Below are 18737 nucleotides of genomic sequence, written 5' to 3'. Positions count from 1 at the left end.
AAAGGCAGCACCCCTGACAGTGCAACATGCTACCTGTACTGCATTAGAATGTCAGTGTTGACTGCTCTGCTCTTGTCTCTCATGTGGGGGGGGGGGGGGGGGGGGGGGGAACGGGACTGAACCCACAACTCTGATTTAGCGGAAAGAGTGCTCCCACTGAGCCACAAAAGACACCAAGTGGAAGGGAAGAACATACGAGTTTGTAGCACCTTCCACAACCTCAGGATGATGGGTGGCACAGTGGTTCAGTTGTTAGCACTGATGCCTCACAGCGGCAGGGACCCGGCTTTGATTCTGGCCTTGGGTAACTGTCTGTGTGGAGTCTGCATCTTTTCCCCTTATCTGTGTGGGTTTCGTCCGGGTTCTCCTGTTCCCTCCCATAGTCCAAAAATGTGCAGGTTAGGTGGATTGGCCATGCTAAGTTGTCCCTTAGGTGGGGTTATAGGGTTACAGGGAAAAGATAGGGGAGTGGGCCTAGGTCGGATGCTCTTTCAGAGGGTCGGTGCAAACTTGATGGGCTGAATGGCCTCCCTCTGCACTGTAGATATTCTTTGATTCTATGTTCCAAAGTGCTTTATATTTTGTGAAGCACTTCGGAGGTCTGGTCACTGTCGTAACATAGGAAATGTAGCATCCATTTAATATTTAGGGCGTGCAGTGAATAGCACTGCAGCCTCACGGCGCCGATGTCCCGGGTTCAATTCCGGCTCTGGGTCACTATCCGTCTGGAGTTTGTACATTCTCCCCATGTTTGTGTGGGTTTTGCCCCCACAACCCAAAAGATGTGCAGGGTAGGTGGATTGGCACACTAAATTGACCCTTAATTGGAAACATGAATTGGGTACTCTAAATTTATGAAAAAAAAATTAATGATAATAACATTTAGGGCGTGATCTTCTGGCCACGCTGCACCGAAAAAGCATCTCGCTGCAGCACTACATGGTCGGTGAAAGCCGGTACATCCTGCTCCCAGGATCCGCCCGGCTCACAACGCCTCGTGAGATTCCCAAGGTACCTGAGGCTTTGGGATTCAATCCCTTTGCCTCGGGGGCCTCGGATGAGTGGTTTGGTGCTGGTAACCACCAATGGGGGTCCTCGAGGAGATCGGAGGCCCCCAGCTGCATGTCCTTTGAGCAGAGTGGTACCCTGGCACTGATAGTGCCATCTTTTCATAGAATTAACAGTGCAGAAGGAGGCATATCGGCCCATTGAGTCTGCACCAGCCCATTGAAAGGGCACCCTACCCAAGCCCACACCTCCACCCTATCCCCGTAACCCAGTAACCCCACCCAACCTTTTTGGACCCTAAAGGCAATTTATCATGACCAATCTAACTAACCTTCACATCTTTGGACCGTGGGCGGAAACCAGAGCACCCTGAGGAAACCCACGCAGACACGGGGAGAACATGCAAACTCTGCACAGACAGTGACCCAAGCCGGATATCAAATCTGGGACCCTGGAGCTGTCAAGCAACTGTGCTAACCAATGTGCTACAGTGCTGCCCCAGCACGGTACCTGGGTACCCTAGCAGTGCCACCTGGGCACCTTTGCATTACCAGCATGGCACCCTGGCAGTGGGGAGGGTGCAGTGCAGAGGGGCTGGAGATTCTGCATCAGTCGGGATTATATCAGAATCCTGAAACGACACCAGAGGGAACAGTCACTCATTGGGATTTTCATCGAGGCAACCCTCAACTGAAGCTAGATCACCTGACCATTTAACGGTGCAAAGTGGGGAGAATCAATCAGAAGCCTTCTTGATTCAGAGGAGTAGCCTGCCCTGTACGGAGGTGGCCTCCTGCTCAATCTTGGAGACCTGGGGTGGAAAGTAATGCACAAAAGTGATGTCCACAGAATCCCAAGACCCCTGCCAGTTTTGTGGTCTTGTGGAGTCCTTGTATCATGTCTACGTCAAATGTTTTAGGCTGCACTCCCTTTTTAGTTTCTTAACCGACCTTTTGTTGTAGTTTTGTTTCCACTTGAGTTCCATGCTCCTGATCTACGAGCACCTTGGCGAAACTTGCCATTAACAGGTCCAGGCTGCAGGGAACCGAGGCGGTCATCCGGCCGGATTGTCTGTCCCTCTTCCGCAGCTATGTTCACAGCCGGGTGTCTCTGGAGAGGGAGCATGCGGTGTCCATGGACACCATTGAGGCCTTCCGTGCCAGGTGTGCACCGCAGGGGCTGGAGTGCTTTATTGGCGCTCTCAACTGCACTTTGGTTTGATGTTTATTAAGTATCCATTGCTCTTTGTTTTGTTTGGGTAGTGCTCGATCAGGAGGCTGCCCCTTTTAACTTGCCCCTGAGTTTGTTTCTTTTAGTCTAATTAGTTGATTGGCCCCAAAAGAGTTCACAGGAGCAGCCAGTAGCAAAAGTGGGGGAAGTAACTGAGAGGATGCTTCAATAGGAAGGTTCCTTCTTACTAACCTCCTTATTGGTTGAAATAAAAAGAACAGATACAGCAGCCAGACCAGCACCGTTGGGGAATATTTTTCTACTGGGAGGCCTTTGGCTATACTCACACCCAGGCAGGTCGGGAAAGCGTCTAGGCCTGCTTGGAGCGCAGGGCCCTGGCTTGTTGACTGCCTGCTTCCGGGCAGTTAAACGTCATCCCGCGTGTCAGGACACTGAAGGCCAATGAACAAAACTGACTCCTCGCCTGTTGGCACTGCTGGCTCAAATCCTTCTCCAGAATGGCCGACGTGAGGAATGACAGCAGGACACCGGCGTGCGGCGTGCTTGCTTGGCCCTGGTATTTTACCACCAGTTCTGCTCTCAGCAGGGCATGCAAAATTCAGCCCTGGATATTGAGTCCCCTTCTCGCCTTTTCCAGTCTACAGACACATCTGGTGAAATTTATGTTGCATTCAGGAGTGTTCAGGTTTTGCATTTGCAATTCAAGTATTCCAGTATTGTCCACAGGGTGAAGTTTAAATGATGTAAAAGACAAATGCCCAATGAATCCTCTGCAGGAGTCTCTCCTGCCATTTTCACCTTTCCTAATTTATTTCTAGCGAGTATTTCGGGGCTCGGGTTATGGATTCTGTATTTATATGAGGTGTACAGCAACAGTGCCCAATGATTTATTGGTTAGAAAGTTATTTGTAAGCTTGCCAAGCTGCAGATTTGTAGGATATGCTACATTTGCTCTAATAGGTACTAATTATTTAATCTCTTTTATTGCTAAAATATGGTGCTGGGGCCACTTACTTCGATGTAATTTATGGTAATGTTGGGGAGATGCATGCTTCCGAGGTTAACAAAGTCTATAGCGAGAGCTGGGATTTTAAATGTATACTGCTGGTAGGCGAGAGAATTTGGTCGATGCTGCTGCGCCCTTTGAAGCTGATGAAGAATGCACAAAATGTCGATTGAGCGGTTTCATAACAAAATCATCTGTTCTGAAGTTTGAACCTGGCTCCTAAGTATGAAAGTCTGTTCAAGCAGTTTCTTTCTGAATGTAATTGCTGATCAGCCCTTTTACAGGCATGTGCAAAGGAGCATTTGAATACAATATGCAGCTCCATGTCAATTATTTTCCCTTGCTGTGCTTTGGAACTAATTATGACTCTCTTCATTTCTGCTGGCGTGTCCCTTTCATCAAAATAGCAAAATGATGTTCTTAAAGGGGAGGTCCATTCTGCTTACCTAAATCACTCCACTCCTAAAAGGTAATGCATTGTGTGGAGCTCTTTGAGGCAATGTCGATCTGATAATTGCTATTATTATTATTTCTTTTTGTTTGTACTGACTTTCCCTTTTCATTTCTCGGAGGCTTGCTTCACCCAGCCCAGACGTTTGATATTGCCAAGATATTCCACGACAACTAATTATCAGATGTTATGATGTGAACCTACCGATTTGATGAATCTGTGTGATTGTCTTTGCATATTCACCATTGCAGGTCACAATAATTACAATCACTAGCTTCTAAGAAACACAAAATAATGGCCATAATTGCTATCTTCAGGATACTGTAAATGCTGCAGGATGTCTGCCTAATAGAAGCACTCTGACCCCGACAGCTTTCACAACAGGAACAGACCACGGTGTGTGCATTTACAGCCTACCGGTGATAGGGGCTGGTTTAGCTCACTCGGCTAAATTGCTGGCTTTTAAAGCAGACCAAACAGGCCAGCAGCACGGTTCGATTCCCGTACCAGCCTCCCCGGACAGGCGCCGGAATGTGGCGACTAGGGGCTTTTCACAGTAACTTCATTGAAGCCTACTCGTGACAATAAGCGATTTTCATTTGTACCTTTCTGCTAAACTAACCCTGGATGATTTTCAGGATGAATCAAAGTGAGCGAGACAAAAAAACACAGCCAATTGGGTTTGTATAATGTCTCTTCACTTTACTAATTGTAAGGAGAATAAACAACGCCTGCAAGAACATGCAAACCTGTAACTTACTTGAGGGGTTTCAGTGCATCAGGTAATGGGGTGGGTGGCAGCGTGTTACAATAATATTGTAGAGCAACAGATTTCCTTGATCACATGAACTGCATCTGCTAAACATTTATCTATGGAATCCTTACAATCCAAATGGAAGCCATTTGGCCCATCGAGTCTGCATCAACCCGCCGAAGGAGCACCCTACCCAGGCCCACTTGCCCGCCCTATCCCCATAACCCCCTAACCCCACATCCCTGGACATCAAGAGGTAATTTAGCAATCCATCTAACCTGCACATCTTTGGATTGCGGGAGGAAATTGGAGCACCTGGAGGAAATCTGCACAGGCATGGGGAGAGCTTGCAAATTCCACACAGTCACGCAAATCCGGAATCAAACCCAGGTCCCTGGCATTGTAAAATCTCACTGCAGACACTGATTCATCAGTATTCCATTTTTCCTACTCTTAAAGCTAATTCCAACATTTTATCCCAGCCGTACGGCAATCATGTTGACTGTGTGGAGATGACGTGGCATAGTTTAGAGAATAATGTCAACGTACCTGTTGTGTCATGTGATTGGTGTTTCCGTGATACCATTATTTTCCAGCATTGAATCATATGTCATAATCAATGGAATAAAGAAACAGAATAAGACAATCCACAAAACCGAAGTGTGAAAGTTGTACAGTCAGAAAACCCTGAAGGCATTTGTAGTCCACACATTATCCGATATCCATTATTTTCTTTTAAAATATGTACTAATAAAAATCCGATGATCTGGGTCACACTTTGAGAAACATTTGTTTGTTGTAACAGGCAGACAGAAATTGTACTGATGAAGTCAGAATCTCAAGCGTTACCATTACTGTTGCCGACTTAATTATTGATGGCAATGGACTGGAACCACAACAGAGTTAATGATCAATTCCAATTTGTCCTTTCTCACAACTGGGGCAAATGAAAGATTTTAGTATATTAATAGACATATGGGGCTGGATTCCCTGTCCCACTGCACCAGATTTCTGGTGCGTCCCGTCCCTGGGATTCTCCGTCTAGCCAACCGGCCAATGGAGTTTCCCATTGTGGACAGCCCCACGCTTTCGGAAAATCCCCGGGCTGCTGATGCAACAGGGAATCCCGACAGCGGAGAATCCAGACCATGGAGTTTTTTGTGGTTTGAATCTCTTGCTGTTTTCAGAATCAACTTTTATCATTGCAGTTCTTGACTTTCTTCTAGTTAGCCTATTTTCCAGTAACATTTCTGTCCAGTAACTTTGCCAACAAAGATGATCCATACCTCCAGAGTAAGATTAACATGAAGGTCCATGGTTGCCAATGCCCTCTTCGAGCATGCTACCTGAAAAGAGAGAGAAAACTTTGTCAAAGACCTTTTTAGCCGTATATACCCGTGTGCCATTCTCATTTAAAATTTGAACCATGATTATACTTCTTGTACAAGTAAAAGCTTTTCAGCGGTGAGGGTGACAGCCCATCAGCTGCCACAATGTTCTCCCTGCTCCCCTCAGGACCCCTCCATACACTCACCAAAAAAAGTTGGAAGATAGGACACGCTGCCCATTGTTGATCTGTTCTATTGGGAACTACTTGAATTGATATTCCACCAACATTTTCATCACAGTACCACCGCCCCCCACCCCCCATGTGCTTCAAACGCCATCTGTGTCTATGTATTTACATTTTGTATTTATCGTCTGTCCTCTGTTTTTTCATGTTTGGAATGATGTGTCTGGACTGTACACAGAACAATACTCTTCACTGTACCTCGGTGTACATTTTTTTTCTTTCTTAAAATAAATTTAGAGTACCCAATTCATTTTTTCCAATTAAGGGGCAATTTAGCGTGGCCAATCCACATAGCCTGCACACCTTTGGGTTGTGGGGGCGAAACCCATGCAAACACGGGGAGAATGTGTAAACTCCACACGAACAGTGAGCCAGAGCTGGATCAAACCTGGGACCTCGGCGCCGTGAGGCTGCAGTGCTGACCCACTGCGCCACCGTGCTGCCCTTACCTCGGTATACATGACAATAAACCCAAATCCCTCCCGCCAAAGGGACACAAACATAACTGAACTATCAACCAATCTAAACCCGCTAAAGCAAACTGGACTGCCAGCGGACACCCATGTGTGTCTTAGCAACAAGCCAAGGGCAACTGGCCAATAAGCAGATGCATCTAGATAGCCAATCCATGTACAGGATGCTGCATCAGTTCAAATCAAGCGCATAGTTAAACCCCTCAAATATTACTCATCTAAAAGTCGACTCCTTAGCTTTTTGTCGAAAAGCTTGGAGTCAAAAATCTGTCTTTTACTCTGTATATACAATATTGTTTTATGGTGATGCCTGTGAAGTGACAGAAAAATGTTGGGGGCACAGCAATGTGTAAATCTGCAGCAATCTGCTTTTACATAAGCTTCTTGACACAGGAAAAACGAACTTTAAGGAAGTATGTGAGTTACGGAGGGTTAACTAAAAGCAGAGTTGAACAGATAGATTTCATAGAATCATAGAATTTACAGTGCAGAAGGAGGCCATTTGGCCCATCGAGTCTGCACCGGCCCTTGGAAAGAACACCCCACTTAAACCCACATCCCTATGGGTTAGGGTTGGGGGTTTTGAGGCAAAGAACATGGAGGGAGGAGAGAAGGAACTTCTGAGAATAGGGATATAATAGTCAAAGGCTCTGCTATTAATGATTTGGAGTAGGTTGGGTTGAGGCCATGGGGGAAAACTGGAGATGAAAATAACATTTTGAAATCAATGCGCAAGATTATCCGGCAAGCCAACCGCGTGTTTCTTGACGACGAGATTCTCTGCTGGGAAATGGGATTTCCCACTAAGCCACCCCAAGCCACTGGGAAACCCATGGGTGGGGGTGCACTGCCAGTGGGAACCGAGATTCCTGGGCGGGATTCCCCCATCCCGCGGCAGAGTGTCCACGACGTCGTAAATGCCGTCACGTTTTATGACGACATGAATGGGCCGCTGCCAGGAGTATTTCTGGCCCCTACAGGGGTCTAGCACAGCGCTGGAGTGGTTCACGCCGCTCCAGCTGCCGAACCTGGCGCGAACTGTGTGCCGTGGGATCCGCGCATGCGCAGTGGCGCCGGCGCCAAAGCGCGCATGCACGCTGTCCTCCTTCAACGCGCCGCCCCGATGCAACATGGTGCAGGAGTACAGGGGCCGGAGCATAGGAAAAGAGGCCTATGGCCCCGGTGCAACATGGTGCAGGAGTACAGAGAAGCCGGCCCGCCGATCAGTGGGACACGATTGCGTGCCAGGCTGCATTGAAGGCTCCCCCCCCCCCCCGGGGTCGGAGCATCTCTCTTCCCCCCCCCCCCCCCCCCACACAGACCGCCACCCAACCCTTGCACGCCGAATTCCCACCAACTGTGAGTGGATGGCGTCGGTGGAACTCAGCGTTTTAACTACGGCCGCTCGGCCCATCCCAGGCTGAGAATCGCCGGTCGTGTAGTGCGGCTCGTGATCACCGCTGCGCCAACCACGGGGTGGCGATTCTCCGCTCTGGGGGGGCGTGGCCCAGTCGCGGGGATTCTCTGGCCCGGCCCTGGGCTGAGAGAATTCCACCCCCTGTCACTAGCGAATGGCAGGAGAATTCCGGTCAATATATTTGGAACCAGTTGGTGAGAATTGGAGTGATTGGATGAGGGGAACTTGGCGTGGACAGTAAAGGTCTATTAAGAGTTTTTTTTTTCCAATTAAGGGGCAATTTAGTGTGGCCAATCCACCTACCCTGCACATCGTTGGGTTGTGGGGGTGAGACCTAGACAGACACAGTAAACTCCACATGGACAATGACCCGGGGCCGGCATCGAACCCGGGTCCTCGGCACCGTGAGTCAGCAGCGCTAACCATTATGTCACCGTGCCGCCCAGTCTATCAAGAGTTGCTCACACCTCAGTAATGGCTCTGTTATTTTAAATTGTGCCTCTGCCGTATTAGGGGTAAAAGAGTATTTCAGCTTAACATATTGGTGATTAATTTATATTTCATTCAATAATTGAACTTATGAACGACAGTTCAGTGTTTGTAATGGCTAACAATGTAAAATAAAGTAATCCTGGAAAAAGTGACATTGTTTTTTAAACTAGTTGTGATGGCAATTTTATTGCCTGTAGGGGAGCAAAAAAAGAACATCTGGGACTAGAGGAGAAGGCCTGACATATGGAGATGGCCACAGAGGTCTTGAATGAGCCACCTAACTTCAACAGCGGTGTACAAAGAGGCTTTGCTCGTTATGGAAGTCATTGCAGAGCTATGTACAAGGCTAAATCCAGATTAAGAGGCATCAATCTGCGACTTTAGCTCAATCCACCATTTGTTTTATGAAGGGTAGGTCATGCTTATCAAACTTGCTTGCGTTCTTTGAGGACGTAACCATCAAGGTGATTAACGGGGAATCTGTGGATGTGGTATATCTAAACTCCCAGAAGCCCTTTGACAAGGTTCCGCATAGAAGGTAAGATCACAGGGGATTGGGGATAGAGTACTAGATTGGATTGAGGATTGGCTGGCTGACAGAAAGCAGATGGTCGAGATAAATGGGTCCTTCTCTGGCTGGTTAACTGTAACCATCGAGGTGCCGCATGGGTCAGTCCTCGGTAATCAACTGTTTACAATCGATATAAATGATCTGTAAGAAGGGACAGAGTGTAACATAGCAAAATATTTGGATGATATTAAAATAGGTGGGAAAGAGGCAGTGATGAGGAGATAAAGATTTTACAGACGGATATAGATAGGCTCGGAGATTGGCCAAAATTTGGCAAATGGAATTCAATGGAGATAATGTGAGGTTATCCATTTTGGCTGAAAAAATAGAAAAGCAAATTATTATCTAAATGGAAAGCAGGGACGAAATTCTCCGACCCCCAGCAGGGTCGGAGAATCGCCTGGGGCCGCCGAAAATCCGGCCCCCGCCGTGGCAGAGATTCTCCGCCACCCGGGAAGTGGCGGCGGCAGGAATCTCGCCACTCCAATCGGCGAGGCCCCTGCGGTGATTCTCCGGCCCGGATGGGCCGAAGTCCTGCCGCTGGGAGGCCTCTCCCGCCGCCGAGGTTTGAATTGCACATTCTCTGCTGCTGAGCTCGGAGGAAATCTTCCTTATAATTACGAGGTGGAACAGCACTTGATATCTGCACAGGCATTCTGCATGCGGTCTCTGTAAACTAAACTCTGGAAATCCTCTGCCAAATCGCTCCACCACTCTCTCCTCCCTTAAGACACTCTTTAAAACTGATCACATTGTCCAAACTTCCTATTCTAATATCTCATTATAATAATAATCTTTATTAGTGTCACAAGTAGGCTTACATTAACACTGCAGTAAAGTTACTGCGAAAATCCCCTATTCGCCACATTCTGGCACCTGTTCGGGTACACTGAGGGAGAATTCAGAATGTCCAATTCACCTAACAAGCACATCTTTCAGGACTTGTGGGAGGAAACCGGAGCGCCCGGAGGAAACCCACGCACACACTGGGAGAACGTGCAGACCCTGCACAGACAGTGACCCAAGCCGGGAATCGAACTCCGTTTCCTGGCGCTGTGAAGCAACAGTGCTAACCACTGTGCTACCGTGCCACTCATGAGGCTCAGTGTCAAATTTTGTTTGATAACGCTCCTGGGAATGTTTTACTACATTAAAGGAGCTACATAAATGCAAGTTGTTTTTGTGCACATGTTATGTCTAGGAATACGGCAGTTATTACTGATAAATAGTTTGCAAATGTTCAAATTTTCTTTTCATAGATGCTCACCATTCTGATGTTACAGCATTGCAGCCTTTGGTGAGACCCAAGTGTGATCTCACTGTTGGAGTCACTTCTTATCCATGATTTAATGCCAAGCAAGCAGTCAGACAGCACAGGGCTTGTCAAGGAATTAAAGTTAGTGCTGGAAAGGTAGAGCCTGTAGATGACGATCAGCAAGGGACTATACTGAAGAACACAGTCTGGGAGAGGAGCTGTCATATGGCAGGCAGATGTGGAGCCAAATATGATAATAATCTTTATTAGTATCACAAGTAGGCTTATATTATCACTGCAGTAAAATTACTGTGAAAATGCCTCTCCAGCATGCTAACCTATAAGTGTCAGACATGACTCTTGTGTTGTCTCACTAGCTTGAGTCAGAAATACCCTCCAGTGACCTGAGCATAAAATCTGGGCTGACACTCCAGTGCAGTACTGAGGAAGTGCGGCACTGCTGGATTTGCCATCTTTCAGGTGAGATGTTAGAACGAGGTCCCGCATCTACCATGTCAGGTGCATATAACAAATTCCGAAACTCTATTTGAGGAAATGTGGGGGCATTCTCTCCGTTATCTTGGCCAATATTTACCTCTCAACTGTAACAGCCTAACATCTTTAAAAGAGGACATCTGGCCATTACGACATTGCAGACTGTGGGATTTTGCTGTGCACAAATTGGCTGCTGTGCTTTTGCCACTTCAAGAGCACTTGATTGACTGCAATGCACTTCAGCACATCTTGAGGTCACGAAAGGTGCTTTATGAAAGTTATTTCTTTAAAGAGACGGTGAAGGAGGGTGGATGGCTAACCATGTGGAGAGATCAATGACAATGCCACTTTCGCAGTCAAATCTTGAACAGGCAATCTCGGTGCTATTACAGAAACAACATAATTGATCGCCTAATTACTTTTGCAGTCAGGTCAACCCCGTTCTGGAAAAATGTTTTATTTGCTGGATTTCCAGCAGGCCTCTATCTGAACTCCAATCTAAATTAATTTTTCTCTTGCCAAAAAAGCCGTTTGGTGTGTACAATGCAAGACATTAATTAGGGGCTTAGAAAGACGCTGTAAGAGGTTGCTAAATATCAGAAGCAGCATGATAAACAGAGGAAGAATCAATATAGTACTGGAAAGGAGGGGCTAACCACACTGATGCTACTGGCATCAATGCGAGTCACTTGGCTTGTTTCTCAGCTTACTGCAACTCACAAGTTTCTGGCCTCGGGGTTTCCAGTTTTCCATTTTTCCCTCTTTCTCCTGACAATATTGCAGATCCATCGAATCCTTACAGTGCAGAAGGAGGCCATTTCACCCATCAAAACTTCAGCGCATCATCACAGTTCAAACCAAGTGATTCTTGGACACTTTTAACCTTTTGAATGCTGTATATTATTTTTTTTAAGCGTTTTTATTAAGGTTTTGCAGAATTTTTCATAATAAAACAGTACAGACAATAATAACAAAACAAGCTAGAGTGAAAATTAACGTAGTGTATGATGCACCCCGGGAGTCGCACGTGGAGTCGGGGATCCAAAATGGCGGTGCCCGGGGATCGCACGTGGTGTCGGGGGCCCAAAATGGCGGCGTCCGGGGATCACTCGTGGTGGTGGGGGGTGGGGGCAGTGAGGACCGCGGGCCGCACGGGGCCCTAGAGGAGCACGGGGGAGACTTTGACTGACAGACGGCTGCAAAGTGGCCCTTCTTGCCGCAGCTTTTGCAGGTTACGGTGCGGGCCGGGCAGCGCGGGCGGGGGTGCTTGGCCTGGCCGCAAAAGTAGCAGCGGGGCCCCGTGGGTTTATCGGCCTGGGGGGGGTCCGCGTTAGCGGAGGTGAGGGGGGGTCACGTTCCACGCTGCCCAGGGGGCCGCTGTGCGGTCAGGAGCATACACGTGGGCGTTGCGGTCAGCGACATCTAAGGAGGATGCGAGGGTCCGTGCCTCAGCGAGGCTTAAAGTGTCCTTTTCCAGGAGTCTCTGGCGTATCTGGGATGATTGCATACCCGCAACGAAAGCGGCTCTGATCAAAAGTTCGGTATGCTCGGCCGCAGAGACTTGCAGGCAGGCGCAATTTATCCCCAGGACAATGAGGGCCCGGTAGAATTAATCGAGGGACTCACTGGGGAATTGCTGTCTCGTCGCCAGGAGGTGCCGCACGTGGACCTGGTTCACGGGCTGGATGAAATGTCCCTTCAGCAGGTCCATAGCTGCATCATAGTCGGGTTCATCCTCTATAAGAGTGTAGACAGCGGTGCCCACGCACGAGTGGAGGATGTGGAGTTTCTGTTCCTTTGTCAGGGGCAGCACGGTAGCATGGTGGTTAGCATAAATGCTTCACAGCTCCAGGGTCCCAGGTTCGGTTCCCGGCTGGGTCACTGTCTGTGCGGAGTCTGCACGTCCTCCCCGTGTGTGCGTGGGTTTCCTCAGCGTGCTCCGGTTTCCTCCCACAGTCCAAAGATGTGCGGGTTAGGTGGATTGGCCATGCTAAATTGCCCGTAGTGTCCTAATAAAAGTAAGGTTAAGGGGTGGGGGGTTGTTGGGTTACGGGTATAGGGTGGATACGTGGGTTTGAGTAGGGTGATCATGGCTCGGCACAACATCGAGGGCCGAAGGGCCTGTTCTGTGCTGTACTGTTCTATGTTCTATGTTCTATGTTGTCGGGCGGTTTTCTGCTGTGTTGAGGTAGCTGTTAAAACACGCCAGCCAGTGTTTAAACGTTGCTGATGCATTTGTGGCGTGCGGGCTGATTCGGAAAGATTCTGGCTTGATTCGAAGCTCCATTTCAAAATATCTTGTGCATTAAATCGATGCACCATCAATCGGACACGAGACGAGAAGTAGTTCCAAACTACAGGCTTTAATGCACAAGATATGTGCCCGGCAGTAGACATACAGAGAGAAAGGCCGACTGCCAGCCGGTATGGGTTCTTATACTCTGCCTTGTAGGCGGAGCTACCTACTGTCAGCCATTCATCAGGGAGGCACATGACTTGCCTCAGCCAATCGGCAGAGAGGCACATGACTTGCCTGGGCCAATGGGCAGCGAGTCTTCTGCACCAATGGCAGCTCGGTTCTAGGGTACCGTAATGTCCCTAGTCATACTACCACAGTCTAAAAAGAGAATATAGAATAACAATTAAATAGACATTACCCACACGACTCAGTCTTCCCACACCATCCCAATGAAGCACTCACCGCCCCCTCCCCGTCCCCCGCCTACGGATTGCTGCTTGAATGCTATTTATTTACTGTTGTCACTTCTGTTCCCACTTCTCACTCCTAAAACCTGCAGAAATTGGGTGGCTGATGGCGAATGGGTGCATTTTGACTTCACTCCCACTAAAAGGTGGCACAGTGGTTAGCACTGCTGCCTCACAGCGCCAGGGACATGAGGCCAATTCTGGTCTTGGCTGTGTAGAGTTTGCACGTTCTCCTCGTGTCTTCGTGGATTTCCTCCGGGTGCTCCGGTTTCCTCCCACAGTCTCAAGATGTGCAGGTTAGGTGCATTGGCCATGATAAATTACTCCTTAATGTCCAAAGGTTAGGTTATGGGTTTAGAGTGGGTTGGATGGGGAAGTGGATCTGTGTCGGGTGCACTTTCAGAGTGCCAGTGCAGACTAGATGGAACGAATAGCCTCCTCCTGCAGTCAGGATTCTATGATGAAACCTATCTTTTTAGTAGAGCCACAATTATTTCTCATGTTAATTGTTCGGTGAGCGGGCAGCACGGTGGCACAGTGGTTAGCACTGCTGCCTATGGCGCTGAGGACCTGGGTTCGAATCCCGGCCCTGGGTCACTGTCTGTGAGGAGTTTGCACATTCTCCCCGTGTCTGGGTGGGTTTCGCCCCCACAACCCAAAAAAGATGTGCAGGATAGGTGGATTGGCCAGGCTAAATTGCCCCTTAATTGGAAAAAATAATTGGGTACGCTAAATTAAAAAAAAAAAAATTGTTCGGTGAGCCTTTCCTCCTTTAAAATGCCCATCCATGTTCTGTTAGCACAGTGGGTATTAACATTCTCTCCCCTGCATCAGAATGGTTAAAGTTCAAAAGTCTGTGAAATCCCAGGGCTGTCACTTTACCCTTTCTGGTGACCTTTTCAGCTGTCAGTGAGAGGTAGAATAGGACCCATCCCGTTCCTCTTTGCACTCTTTTCCTGCACGGCTTTTTTTGGCATAATCGGAAAATTGTCCCTCACAATTTTTGTTTTCTGATGCAGCCCGTAACAAATTGAATCAAAGGGCAAAATATAATACATATGAGTCATCAGCTGAGCAGCAAGCATAGGAATCATTGAAAGATAACTGAAACACAGGACAAATTCAATTCTGCCTGATTGCAATCATTCCAAAGTTTTGTATGAACTTCTTGATATCCCTTAAACTATCATCTCAGAGGCAAACCTTTTAGATACTTTTATTGAGGTTTGCAATAGCAGAATAAAAATAAATAAATGACCTTATTCCCCGTGACAGACACAACCTTTCTAGACATTTTACTCTTGACACTTGTAGTAATGCTCCAAATCCCTACATTTACCCAATTTTGCTCTCTTGCTCATTCCTGATTTCCTCTCCACCATCGGTGGTCATACCTTTAGCTTTCTAGGCCTGGAATTCTGCAATTTGTCTCCACAATCTCTCCAATGCTCCCATGCTCTGTCTTCCTTTCAGAATGTGGAGATGCCGGCGTTGGACTGGGGTGAGCACAGTAAGAAGTCTTACAACACCAGGTTAAAGTCCAACAGGTTTGTTTCAAACACGAGCTTTCGGAGCACGGCTCCTTCTTCAGGTGAATGAAGAAGGAGCTGTGCTCCGAAAGCTCGTGTTTGAAACAAACCTGTTGGACTTTAACCTGGTGTTGTAAGACTTCTTACTGTTCCTTTCAGAAGGTTTTTGACCAAGCTTATGATCGCCTGGCCCAATAGTTCCTTCTGTGGCTCGGTGCCAGATTTTGTTTGATCATGGTCCTGTGAAGTGCCTTGTGCGATATTTTACCATGCTGAAGATGCTATATACATACAAGTTGCTATTCAGATGCTCAGTGCTCATGAGATCAGGGATGTATAATTGTGTAAACTGTAGAATTTGTAAGCTTGAAGTCCCCGAAATTCATCTGCTGTTAAATAAGGCAAGGAGTGAGATAAATACAGTTCCTCACCTCAAGAACCAAGATTCAGTTCATGGCAGGTCCGGAATATGAAAATCCTTCCACACTGTCAGCTGAAAGTCGCAATCAGAATCAGTTTAAATTGTTTGACATCCAGGGCTGGATTCTCCGATTCCTGACGCCAAAATTGTGTTCGGCGAGGGGGCAGAGAATCCCCCATGATGCCAAAATGGGGGGCGTAATTTTCGCAATGCCCCCCCCCTGAAAAGCAGTGTAGTTTAGATGTACGCTGCACCACGTATCCACAGCCTCAGGCCATTGCCTGAGGCCCGCCTCGCGATGCTCCGTCCCTGACCGGCCGAGTTCCCAATAGCGTGGGACTCTCATGGTCTCACCCGTCGTGAACTTGACGTGGCGGCTGCTGACTCAGTCCGGCACCGCCAGTCAGGGGAGGGCTGATCCGCAGGCAGGGGAAGTTTCTTTCGGGGCTGGGGCTACTGTGAGCGGGTGGTCTGGGGCGCACGAGCGGTCAAAGGGGGGACTATTTTTGCTGTCCGTGTCCGCGGCTGAGTCCGCCATGAAGCACAGTGCGGCAACTGAAGGCCACCACCGTGTGCATGCGTGGCCACGGACCCGACAATGCTCCAGGCCATATCGGCACCTAGAGTTGGGAGCTCTACGCTGCCTTCCTGCTAGCTCCCAGAAAAATGGCGATTCGGTGGCCGTTTTGCTTGTTTTCCTGATGTAAAACACCACCATTTTCACGTCGGCGTGGGGACTCAGTCTCCAAAACGGAGAATCCAGTCCCCAATATTGGAGAAATAAAAATCTCTTACAAATAAATCTTGAGAAGACAAAAGCAACTATCCTGCCAAGCCTCCTCAGAATCTCATGGGCACGATTCTCCAAAATGGAGGCTAAGTGTTTGCGCCGTCGTGAACGCCTTCGCGTTTCATGACAGCGTGGAACAGGCGCGGGGACAACCGGTTCACGCCGCTCCAGCTCCCTTCCCAGCGCCAAATGGGCGCCGCGCCAACCCGCATGCACAGTTGGGCTGCGCCAACCCGTGCATGCGGGGGGGGGGCTTCTTCAGTACACCGGCCCTTGCGCAACATGGTGTATGGGGTCAGGAGCCGGCCGCGCAAAAAAGTAGGCGCGGGGGGGGGGGGAGAGGCCGGACCGCCGATTGGTTTCAATAAGAACTCTTCCCATTAAATAAGATCTTGATTTTAAATTCCTCAGTCTTGCTTCAAAACACTCCCCTATCTCTGAGACCTCTCCGGCCTCACAACCCTTGAAGATATATATGTTTCTCCAATTCTGTACTCAAGTATCCCTGATTTTAATTGCTCCAACAATTGCCACCCTGACTTTAGCTTTCCAACTGCAAGCACATGAATTCCTGCCTTAAATATCTCTGCCCTTCTATCTCTCTTTCCTCCTTTAAGATGCTCCTCTTAGCCTAAATAGACATTCTTGTCATCTGCCCGAATAGCTCTATGGGGCACGGTGTTAAACATTACTTGATGATGTTCCTGGGGAGCACATTGGAACATTTCACACTGTTCATTGTGTTAATATCAAATGCTAGTATATGTTGGAGGAATAATATGACGGCTTGATTTTACCTTCAGCAAGTTTATTCTGCATACAGCTCGGCAGTGATTCAAACTCCTTACAGTTCTCCCACAGCAACTGTTCCAGCTGCGTCCATTTACACTTTTACGGATGTTGAGTCAAGAAGCATTACCTGTCTTTAATCAGGCATTTAGCTTTATAATGTAATTGCTAAAACATACACTTGCGGATACATTGACAAAAGGTGCTATATTAAAACATGTAGCTGTTGTTGTTTAGACAATCAAAGGAAAAGAAGGCCATTGTGGAAGACTGTCAATAAATGCATCAAAGCAAGTGTCCCAGTACTCAGTGAAAGCAGCTACATGGGGAAATAATGTAGAAATCCTATTCAATAGGCTTGCATTCCGTGACAAAGTGTCTTTTAAATGCAGCTTCAGCTGATTTTCTTGGGCTGCAGAGCTCCAAAATGCCCATTAAAACTCACTTTGTCAGATGAAAACCAACAGTACATCTTCTAAATAGATTAAATACCTGCCAGCCATGCAATGTGATTAATATCCGGACTGGGGAACAAGCTGAAGCCACTCATGAGTCATTGCCCAGTTAGGGCCCAATATTCCTCTCTAATTTCATTGGAAAAAGTTGATATTGGTAAAAATTGCTCATGTGTTGTCCATCCATGCTTAGTACTGCTCAACAAATGGATAGATGAACATGAGCTAAAGGATTAGAGAAAAGGTCCACTTTAACTTGTCCCAACTTATTAAATGCTATTTGTGAAGAATTTGCTTGGACTTGCTTGACTGTGGAGGAGAATGGTAAAGGGATTTATACAGTTTGTGACTGTATGTGTGGAGTTTGCACTTTCTCTCCATGTCTGCATGGGTTTCCTCCTGGGTCTCCGGTTTCCTCCCACAGTCCAAAGATGTGCAGGTTAGGCGGATTGGCCATGATAAATTGCCCCTTAGTCCAAAATGTTACATAGAACATATAGTGCAGAAGGAGGCAATTCGGACCATCAAGTCTGCACCAACCCACTTAAGTCGTCACTTCCACCCTATCCCTGTAACCCAATAACCCATCCTAACCTTTTTGGACACTAAGGGCAATTTAGCATGGCCAATCCACCTAACCTGCACGTCTTTGGACTGTGGGAGGAAATCGGAGCACCCGGAGGAAACCCACGCAGACACGGGGAGAACATGCAGACACCACACAGACAATGACCCAGCAGGGAATCGAACCTGGGACCCTGGCGCTGTGAAGCCACAGTGCTCTTCACTTGTGCTACCGTGCTGCCCAGGTTAGGTAGGGTTATGGGTAAGCGTGGAGGCGTGGGCTTAAATAGGGTGCTCTTTCCAAGGGACGGTGCAGCTTCAATGGGGCCGAATGGCCTCCTTCTGCAGTGTAAAATCTATGATTCTTTGTGACTGGTTTAATGGAAGTACGGTGTTGTTTTTACTGCATCTATATGGATTTTTAAAAAATATTTCTTTATTCCCCTCCTTTTTCACATTTTCTCCCAAATTTACACCCACCAGCAATAAACAATAATCAGTAACAAATATGTCAATCCCCATATCAATAACAGCGATCCCATCCTCCCACTAAACCCCAAACACTAGCCCGCATGTTCACATAAATAAATAACAAAAAGGAATCAGGTATCACCCATAGTCACCATCAACACACACCGCCCCCCCATCCCCCTAATCATCCCACCCACCCCCCCACCCCCCCAACTAATGTTCAATGTTATCCATCATGAAAGTGCATAATGAATAACGCCCATGAATTGTAGAACCCCTCCATCCTTCCGCTCAGTTCAAACTTAACCTTCTGAAGAGTCAAGAAT

The 18737-nt window shown here is 47.7% G+C and overlaps 1 protein-coding gene across 1 annotated transcript in view; it reads left to right on the top strand.

The window, feature by feature from the left end:
- Positions 1-18737, top strand: part of LOC119958521 (receptor tyrosine-protein kinase erbB-4-like) — a 1233387-nt gene that overhangs the window by 346775 nt on the left and 867875 nt on the right. The gene's annotated exons all lie outside the window — the stretch shown is intronic.

This window comes from Scyliorhinus canicula, chromosome 2 (genome assembly GCF_902713615.1).
Source record: "Scyliorhinus canicula chromosome 2, sScyCan1.1, whole genome shotgun sequence".
Lineage (NCBI taxonomy): Eukaryota > Metazoa > Chordata > Chondrichthyes > Carcharhiniformes > Scyliorhinidae > Scyliorhinus > Scyliorhinus canicula.
Note: the sequence above shows the minus strand (reverse complement) of the source record. Positions and strands in the feature narration are given on the sequence as shown.